This window comes from Stegastes partitus, unplaced genomic scaffold, assembly GCF_000690725.1.
Source record: "Stegastes partitus isolate 25-593 unplaced genomic scaffold, Stegastes_partitus-1.0.2 Scaffold61, whole genome shotgun sequence".
Lineage (NCBI taxonomy): Eukaryota > Metazoa > Chordata > Actinopteri > Pomacentridae > Stegastes > Stegastes partitus.
In genome coordinates, this window is record NW_007577792.1 from 749,201 (window position 1) to 760,148 (window position 10,948).

At 41.7% G+C, this 10,948-nt stretch overlaps 1 protein-coding gene across 1 annotated transcript in view; it reads left to right on the forward strand.

Moving 5' to 3' along the window:
- The window catches only part of pard3aa (par-3 family cell polarity regulator alpha, a), a 397,502-nt gene that overhangs the window by 95,635 nt on the left and 290,919 nt on the right, over window positions 1–10,948 (forward strand). The gene's annotated exons all lie outside the window — the stretch shown is intronic.

Here is a 10,948-nt window from a genome sequence, read left to right on the forward strand (position 1 = left end):
GTGACGTCACGGTAGCTACGTCCATCTTTTATACAGTCTGTGGTAAAACCAAGCTGCATTCTCATTATGTTTTGAATGAAACATATTTTCTGCCAGTAAAGTACGTAGTAGGAAAGGCTTCCAGTTTGAAGGAGCCACAGAGTTCACATTAGTAAGTAGAATGGGAGGATGGCAGCACATGTCAGCAACAGCACTTAGAATCAAAACATGTCCTGTCTGGGACCGCTGTTGTTAGAAATACATTTAGTTTTCACATGTTGTTAAAATCAAAACATGGTTTTTGTTAAGAAAAAGATCATGGCTTGCATTAAAATGTGACCGCTTCACAACATGTTTAAAACTTCTCCTCTGTTTTCTTCGTTCCAGAGTGACGTCCTGTCCCATGTAATAAGTGGTTGCACGGCTGACAAACAAAAGTCATTTGGCAGAAAACGCTTTCCCTTCAAAACACGAGACGTAATGTAATTACATGGGACTGTAATTTTTGCGAGACGGGATTGTCCAGTTACATCGAGCTCAGTCTCACCCCCAGCCTTGTCAGGACCCTGTTTGAATACACTCTGGTGTCTTTCTGAGTGTTCAAGGTTGTGCGATCCACCTATAAAAAAACACGTCAGACACTTTGAGACAGTAATCAAATGTTCGCTGCTGCTGTCTTTCTCCTATTTGAGCAACCAGAAGAGTGCCTTATAACATGTGGTTTTTATTGTGAAATGGTGTACTTTAACCTAAGCTTTTATCTCCTCCTAAACACAGCAGTTTGTTTAGTTTCATCTACCGTAATTTCCGGACTACTGAGGCACCTGAACATAAGCCGCACCCACTAACTTTAAAAGGAAAACAAGTTTTGTACATAAATAAGCCGCACTTATCTAAAAGCCGCAGGTGTCCACGTTGTAACATGAGATATTTACACAGAAAGATTTTTTAAACTTTTTATTAAATACGTACCGTAAATGCTTTTTTCCGAACAGTGCCTGTAACACGGCTGGTTAAGAAAATAAAAAATACAGCATCCTACCAGGAAAAGTCATTGATCGCTATCTTCATCTTCCTCTTGCACTAAAACCACTAAAGTCGTCTTCTTCAGTGTCGGAGTTGAACAGCCTCAGAATTACTTCGTCACACACTTCCTCAGTCTCTCTGTCGTTGTCGCTCTCATTGTCACTTTCGTCTTGAGGCAAATTCGTAAAATTCGTAAAAATCCATAAACTAGCTGCATCATTGTTTAAGCTGCAGTGTTCAAAGTGAGTGAAAAAAGTAGCGACTTATAGTCCAGAATTTACGGTAGTTTTGGTGCCAAAACTTAACCGAACCAGTGAAAATTAAGTTTACGTGAAAATAAAATGAAACTAACTGAAGAAATAGAATTGTCCAGCATGAGACACAAACCTCTGTGTCCTGGGTAAAAGTCCTCACGAGGCTCTTTTAAACCAGAAAAGTCATACATGGCAGTATTTTACGCCTTGAGGACTGACAACTCTCAGTTTGTTAGACTTCACCAAACAATAAAACAGACATCAGTGTGTAGTGGTGACGACCAAACACACACATTATTCAAACATTCATCAGGAGCCATCTTGCTTTGCTGTACTTGAATTTAACATTTTCTTTCATTCCTCCTTTTTGCTTCTCCTGTCCCGACTCCTCCTGCCATTCAAGCCTCGTCTTCCACCAAAATCTCTTGGCAGGCAGCTATGAATCCTGTCTTTTTCTCTATTTCCTCTCCTCTCTCATATTTTTTCTTCTTCTTCTTTGCCTCATTGCTATTTTAATCTCGTATAAGTGCTTCAGTGTTTTTCTCATCATCGTGCTGCAGGACAGTGGAGCATGTCTGCGGTCTGCTATTCCATAAACCCTTACAGTTGCCAGGCCGAGTACCGTATTTGGCCGCTTCTTCGTTCTCGCACACGCGCGCACAACGTTATGATGTGTTAAATACGTTCACCAGCTGTTTAACTATTGCTGCCTACTGCTGTGTGTACTGGGAGTTTAAATGAAGCAGTTGAAAAGCGAGCCACGGCAACTTATTGAATTGCCACTATAAGCGCCTGATATTGCTTCAAGGCAAGAGATGAATATGTATTTATGAAATGATTAGTAATACAGATTCATTCACACACACACACACACACACATGAACACACACACACAGGCATCCATCAAAAACACTGTGGCCTTCAATTATGTCCTTATGCAAACTACCACATCATAGGTAAACAGTCCATTCCAGCGGTAACCTCTCTCTATAACAAATGGCTGCTTGCTGAAGGGGAGCTCGTATAAATACCTATTAGACGACCCAATTGTCTTACTGCCAGCTATGGGATGGCGCCCTGGCTGGCTAAATTGAGCCCTGAGTGGCATTCATCAGCGTCCATTGTCATTCTTCCTACTGCCTCTCTCACTCGAGGTAATTGACTGGAGAATAATGCCAGCCGATCAGTCCACCTATGGGGAGACGAGTCGTAGATTGATTAGCTCTACGGCGGTGCGGTGAGCCGCACAGTGACTGAGATATTGTTATTCTCCGATATGAAACAGCTCTAATGGAGCCGGACAAGGACTGATGATCAGTGGGGATGGAATGGAATAAGAAAAGTGCTTGAAATATTACTGTGACTCGTTTATTTAAGAGGCACATGTTGCACAATGAAAAGGTTGAGCTTCTCAGAATTGCTTGTCTTATTTAGAGGGCAGGGAAGCAATAACTGTGGTTATTAGACTGACAGTCTGCCTGGATGCTTTCTTATTGCAGATGGCACTTTGGTGATGCCATAAACCAAAATGTTAAAGCTGCACCACGGAAGTTTGCTCCGAGACTGAGAAATGCTAAACTTTATTATTCAAGGCCTCTGTAAGGTCAGAGTAAGACCTGTGTTGTTTATGTCAGTAATGATAAGTTTTAGCTGTTTCGGTTGGTTTCATGGCTTTTACAGTCATAGTTCTAGAGACAATAAACCCTAAATTTAGCTTTCAAGGTAAAACGCTCACTTGTTTTTCAAAATAGAGAATTTCTCAGCTCTGAAAATAAAATTCAGCCCCAAATACTTTACAGAACTTAATTTTTTGGTACCAAATATGTAAACTTTGACTAAAACCTGAGAACGTGCAGCACTACATTATCTGAATTCTACATCTAAGGGTCGTGTAACCATCGCTGAGGCAACAACTGCAAACTTCCTTCAGCTTTCCACTGAAAAAAGGCGCATTTTTTACTTTTTTTTTTTCAGTCCGACTTAAAAGATGAAGGATAAGGTTATTAAATAAAAAAATATGGAGATCTAAAGTGTCCCTTTACTGGCATGTACTAACAGAGTGTCTGTGTGTGAGTCTATGTTGTGTCCGTGCTGTGATTACTCTGGTTGACACAGTAACTAAGGGCTGCGTTTGTATCTGAAGAATGCTTGTGCATCTACACTGCAGTGCTCAATCAAATCAAATCCCTGATGTGCACTGATTCCAGATTAGCCCTGCAAGTGGTCTCCCCCGACACCACACCAGCCATTTAGGTGCACTTGTATTCACATGCAACACAAGACTCCCTTCATCATACGACACACACACACACACTGGAGTATGACAGTTAAAGCACCCGATCAGCTAACCATCATTGCACTGTCCAGCCTCTGGAGTCTGTCCTGCTTCATTGGTACACAGCTCAGAGAGATTCGATGGCAGCTGGATTTACATTGTCAGTAATAAATTCGGCACTCCAGCCCCTTCTTAAAGAGACTTGGAGAATATCTCACCAAAGAGAAGTTTATGTTAGTGGCACTAGAGAGATTTGTCCTATTATTTATGAGTCAGACAGTCAGTGACATTCAAACTCATCTGGAGTGCCAGTGCAGCATTTATAGCAAAAAAGGATGAAGAACAAACTAACTTGATGTATTGCTGTGTTGCTTTTGGACTGGTGCGTGTCTACACAGGTCTGCAGCCAAGACTAAACTGAACATATCTACATTCATGCTGTGCATCAGTTATACAAACAGAGATGATTTCCCCTGCTGTGCCTTATATTATATATTATAACCTGAACATTCCTTCTGCATGCAGCTACAGGAAAGTGTAGTTAAATTCTAGCAGGTGAATGCACATTGTCTTCAACATCTATACATAAACTCATTGTTTTCACAAGTGTAGGTGTTTGAAAAGTTTACCCAGCTGTAAAAAGGAAAGGCAGAAAACTCATGCTTTGCTGAGCCCCGTGTACTGTTCTCCTGTTGGTACATTCTGTGTTTTTTTTTTCATTCTATGTGCCTTTCAGTACAATGGTTGGATGGTTTTTCCAAAGCTGCCCTAAAGAGAGAGAGAAAAATCAAAAGACAAGAGACAAAGTGAGAAAGAGAGAGTTTCTTCTGATGAAAGTGACAGTGACACCGGGCTTATTGCCTAGTCAAACACACACACAGCCGCTGCCACACGCAGCCTGACCCAGTAATAGAGGCCAATGAAATCTGCTCATTGGGAGCAGGGGACCCGATCGTCGGCGCGGTAACTGAGCCGAAACAGTCTCATTCTGCTGCTGTCATACGCAGAAAATAGGCTGACTTCAGTCACAGGCGCGTTAGGCCCTGTGAGGTTCCTGCCACTTCTCTGCTCCAGCTGTGGCGGCTGTGACACCGCGGATAAGAATTTATGCTTTTACACTGTGATACCCAAACGGATGTGACATGCAATTTCACCTGGAATGAACACAAACTGTGTTTTTATAGAGTTGTACTTTTCCCGGCTTGTTTAAAATCAAACCCACGTTCAGCAGGCAGAGGGAGGGTCGAGCTTAAAGTTGACAGAGATACAAACAGACCTGCATCCACCTCATAGATGGTATTTTTCATCGTCTTCCTTTGTTTCCCTGCCTGTAATCAGATTGTGCCATAATGAGGCTGTAGGGGAAGGGTAGAACAATTATGTGTTCAAAATGAGCTCAGCTCCTCTGTGGAAAGCTTTTTTCCCCTTTACGTGGCTGTGGGAGATGCTGCTTGGAAATAGCCCAGATTGCTCCCCACAGGCTTTTAACACAGCTCTCTTCTGATTGCTCGGTGTGATTGCAGATTGAATGCGGACACACACGTGATTTTGTGTCATTTTGTCAAACAGAGGTAAAAACAATGGTTTGGCAAACTCAAAGTGCCTTTGTTTAAAGGGGACTCATCCCTATAGATCCAGGTTTGGAGCAGGTCATCTGTCTCTGCCAGTTCCCCTCCATAATAAATATCCGTGTACCAGAGAACCTCATTCATCCCATCTCACAGGGGTCATACATGTCATGGATCATGTTGGGTTTGGAGATGAGCTATCACAGCCCTTTCAAATGTCTTCATCCAGCTCATTGTCCAGTCTTAAGAGCCACACCATGTGTGTTTATGTGTGTTGGCATGCAGTAAGCCTTGTGTTGTGATACCATGCAGTACACTGCAACGCACACACATAACTACACATAGCTCTGTTTATGTACATGAGTCAACCAGAACCTCCTTAATCTTAATCTTAGAGGTTTGTGCAAAACTCCTCCTTCTGTTTTTTTTTCCCAGTCTGGAATTTGCATGTTGAAAAATTAAAATTTTTGCTGTGCATGCCTGTGATGACGATCCAAAAGCCATTTTCAGACAGATGGGGACATTGGTGCGTTCTTCAAGCCACTCAAGTGATGGCTTTCTGTCATTCAGCCCCTTTCACTTGTCACTTACAGTCATCCTTAAATGTATTCATACCCTCCCAATAAAGAAGGAAAAAAACACAGCTGTCACTGGAATACGTTGAAACTGACAGAAGTAATAATAAATAAAAATTTAATGAAAATCATGACATTGCTTTTGAATTGTGGTATTTTAAAAAACAAACAAAAAACAAGCAAACTAGCCTGATGGGACCCATAAACTAATATTTAGTTGAACAACCCTTTGAGCCAATCACTGCGATCAACTGTTTTCTGTAACTCTCAGTCAGACTTCTACACCTGTTGACAGGTGTTTGGATTTCACTGCTCATCAGCAAAGTGCTCTCATTTGTCTGGGACAGTTATTATTATTTTTTTTAATTATTCTTTTCAATCACAATTCAAAAGCAATGTCTTATTTCACTAAATTTTAATTTAGCAAATTTTTATTTATTATTACTTTTTTCAGTTTCTAGTTATTTGAGTGACTGTTGTGAATTTTGCCTTTTCTTTAATGGAAGCGTATGAATACATTTAAGTCCAAAAACCTCAAATGTATTGCAGCGAACGCGCCGTCTCTCTGACCTGAGCACTGACAATAAACATTTCAGAGCGCAGTGCTGCGTTCTGTATGAACGTGCTTTCGACCCTGATTGGCCCTTTGTCCATGCTGAGATAATTTGTAGTTAAGCCTCATTAATGAAGTTATTATTATTGCCCCTTGTTAAATGCACACAGCTCCCTCTCTCCTTGAAGGCACTGCCGCTGCCTGATGCTGCAGGTATGTAAAGAAATATAAGGAAATAGCTGGAAATCATTCTGTGTGTGACAGCTCACCAGACTGAGGTGAAGACATGTAGAACTACAGTGTGACCTGCCAATAATTTATAATTCTAAGAATTTATTTAGTTGCCGGTGCTGTTGTTCAGTGTGCAGATATGAGTAACTCTGTCTCCCTTCAGAGACGCTAATATGAATCCTGCAGCTGCCTGATGTTGCAGGTATTAAACTCAGAGCCACTAGTTTCAAACACACTTCAGCTCCTGAAGAATTGATGCAGAAAAACACTGGGTTTACATTAATTATTGGTGGGTATCATTATTCTTTAAGCTGTTCCTGTCTCTGTTCATAGCAGTACGTTTTTTTTTCCATTTCTTTGCCTAATAGATTTCAAATTGTCGAGCAAAGTGTGTGAAAAAGGTGTGTTTGAGATTTTGGCACACAAACTGCGCGCTAAGCATCTCTGGGATGTTTTTGGACGAGTACTCGCGCTGAAATGTGGAAAAATCAACTCAAAGTACCGTCGCTTGTGCGTGTCTGTCCGTTTAATGTGACGACTCAGTTCAAAGTGATACGGAAACGGTCCAACCTGGTGAGACTGGTGGTGCCGCTTTTATGGAGAGGCAACCAGAGCGCACATTCACTCATGCAGCCGTCCCGTTTGTCTGATTAACAGAACAGAGCACGCGTGTAAAAGGGGGTTTAGTTCAACACATACTCGCTGTCTAACATACATGCATAGTGGTTCATATGACAGTTTATTCCACAAAACTAGCTGCACACCTAGCATGGCAACCCTCCATTAGGGGGCCTACTTCATATTACTAATTTGCCAAATGTCTGGCACCAACAATGTGGAGAGGAGGCGTTCATGTCAAACCATTAGGGCTGCACGTCATCAGCAAACTTTATTTGGCAGCCTGGGATCTTCACTTTCACCATTGACACTGAAAAAAAGAGTCAATGAAACTTTATTTTCTTGGCGGAATTAAAAAGGCAGATGAAAGTAAACACAAAACAACAATGCTTTATGTCTGCTCTCTCCCTCCTTCTCCTCCTCCTCCTGCTCTGCCATCTCGCTGCGTGTCTCGAGGGGTTTGGAGAGCCGAGGAAAACCCTCTTTTTTTGGAAGCTTATCTGTCGTGCAGCTTGCCCTCATGCAAACACCTCACAAATGCCTCAAGACACACTGAAATTAACATAATTTCCAATTTGCCATGCTTTTTTTTTTCAAGTTTTCTTCTGCTTCTGTCTTTCTTTTTTTTATTTTTTATTTTTTACAAACGTCTACCACCAGTTCTGCATCGAGCCAAAGCCACAGTAAATTAACAGTAAAATAAAACAGGCTTTTCTCAACAGGAAGATGCTGCACAATCCCATCTTTTCATCCTTTCAGTAATATCAAGTTCAAATTCAGGTCTTTATGGTGACAGATCGGGACTGAATTAAAAAGCAACAGTATATACAACCAAATGCTTTGTCGCATCTATCTATCCATCTATCCATCTATCTATCTATCTATCTATCTATCTATCTATCTATCTATCTATCTATCTATCTATCTATCTATCTATCTATCTATCTATCTAATACATAATTGTCTTTTTATTAGGTCCACTGCAGCCCAAACTTTTTTCTTCTTCTTCTTCTTTTTTTCTTCTTCTGCAGACTGCATGATATATTTCACAAGAATCTCAAAGTAGTCACCTTTGGTCATGATGCCATCGACTAGATTGCCCGTCCCATTAGCCGACAAACACCCTCAAAGCATTACATTCCCACTAACGTGATTATCTATGGGGATGGTGTTCTTGGGGTTAAATAGTTCTCCTTTGTTTCACCAAATGAAAGCCAAGTTTCTGTTTCCAAACAATTTATTTATGTCAAATGCTAGTTTGTCTTGGAAGAGTAGTCTTCTCCTTGGCTGGCATCCATAGAAACCAGCCTTGTGCAGCGTCTGCCTTGAGAGTTTGCTAACAGAACTTCTCAGATTAATTAGGATGGTGCAGGACCATTTGGAAGCTTGAACATATTTCTCAAAAAGGTGGAAATGATTTTAAAGGACGTGAACAACTTTGGGCATAGAGTACAAGTAAAAGAAGACGTAGAAATCATGAACGTTTAACACCGTTTATCATTTTCTGTCACGTGTTTTGTCATTTCCAGCTCGAAGGAACCTCATGGTCAAATAAAAATATAATAATTCACTCATAAGAAACATCTTTTCGGTTCCTCTGTGTGTCCTCTATATATAGAGACATCGATAATAACAATGTTCTATTCTGATTATTTTGGGTTTAACTGTACCTATGCATCGTATATATTAGTAAATTATCAGTAACATCAAATAATCAACAACGGCTCTATAGAGTCTGGTCTGTTCAGTCGTTTCACAGGTTGTCTCCTCTTCATCAGGCTTTTTCTATCTGACCATTCTTCAAGTCGTATTATTTTACACTGTAGATACCGCTACATGGCCTATTTTACTTCCCCCCTTTACCGGATATGTGTTTAGTTTCTTGAAGGATTTATTTGATATATATCTCTCTCTTTTTTTTCCCTCCTCACTACTGCACAGGGCGTCTCACTCTCCGTCTTCCTCTCCCACTTTCCCTCTGATTCAGTCCCTGTTTTTCTGGCTCTCATCTGTATTCTCGGTTCCATCACAATGCGGTTTTTACTCCTCTCCTCTCCTCTCCTCTCCTTTCCTCTCCTCTCCTCTCCTCTCCTCTCCCAGTAAGTGATGCTGGGTTGCCTGGATACTTGTTTTCTCCTTTATGTATGAGAGGGGGGTTGGGGGTGCAGTTAAAGATGTGGATGAAGAAAGGGGAGGATGCGAATAAGGAGGCCAGCAACATCACCACAGGGCTGCGAACCCACTGAAGGGAGACGGCTGTAGGGGGAAAAAAAAAAATGGGGAGAAAGGGGGGAAACAGAGGGGGATGGGGGCAGCTGTCAGTCTGTCACTGTGTCTGGGCTTGTTACAGTCTCCCCCTTATTTATCCATTTCCTCTCTTTTTCAGCCTGGTTTTCTACCCGCTGTATACTCGGTAGAACCATACGAGCCATAAGAAAATAACATCAGCTGTCAGACTGTATGTTTCTTTGAATTATTGATTCATTTGTCTTATGTGAATTATTGATAATGGTAGTAAGAGAATAGAACTTTATCTGGAGGTCTTTATAATCACCCCCTCCCCACAACAACACACACACACCTCGCACACGCACACATCTGTCTCGCTGCAGATCTTTGTATTGTGGCCCTCGCTCACCCCCTCTCACCCCTTCATTTCTTCCTTCATAATAACCCATGCCAGTCTCTGTTTCCAAGACAACCACTCCATCAGCCTCTCATGGCTTTGCTGCCAATGGTATTGCTGATGATTTGTGTGTGTATGTGTGAAAAGTCCTACAGTACTCTGTGTGCTCTTTTTCTCTCTTGTATGACATATCGAAGATCAAGAGTCAAGTCAAGATTGAAAATTGATTTCTGATGCGCGACGGCTAGGCGTGCTCTAAATACACAGGTGCATCCAGGGATACATTAGGGAGTAAACTCATTAAAACTTTCCATTTAGAAACTGTAAAAAAAACTTAACAATCATAAAGTATGTACAGCCTAGTAAACATCACAGAGTAAACAAACACGGGCTTTTGTTTTTATCTGATAGTATGACTGAATTTGTTTGACTTTATTCAGCGTTTTATTTACCGCTACCTGACTGGGCGAATCCCTTTTCACATGACCTTGATTTCTATGCAGCTGTATTGTGTTTGCACAACATGCTCAAACCTCACATGGATTGTGCGTTTATATTAACGCATCTTTTTCTCTCCGTGTCTTTCTTTACCCCTGCTGCCCTGCCGCCGCTGCCTGCCATGTGCGTGCTTCTGATCCACCAGGTGAGTTATTTCGCGCCCCCTCACTCTCAGAAGCCTCATATTGTCACCGCGGTCAAACCAGCTGGTCATACAGACGACATAGACCACACACACACACACACACACACACACACACACACACACACACACTATGATCAAACGCTCTCTCCTCGTCCGTCTCCTCCTCTCTAGGTCTTTGCCTTAGTGATAACATTTCACGGGGTGGGTGTATGTTTTGATTTTTATGGGATGTTTGTTCTTCCCCCTCCGCAATAAAGCGCCTCGCGTGTGTTAGCGTGTGTTTGGTGTGAGACGGTGGTGTTGATGAATGGGCTGTCAGTGCCAGATCCAGATGGAGGCAGGCCTTGTCTAATAGGGCCCCATGAAGACTGAGTTCCCAGTAGGGCGATGAGACGAGTGGCCTCGTAGTCGGAGTGGTGGAGACTGGAAGAGAGGCTCAGATGAGATGCAGATTTCAGGCCGTTGATTAATTAGGCAAACAGTATGCAATCAATATGTTTTTAAATGATGAACCCCAAAGCTAGCAGAAGCAAAAACACAAGTGGCGCTGTATGATTTTTGTGAATTTTCAGTCGATGTGTGAAGATTTTGTGTATTTGA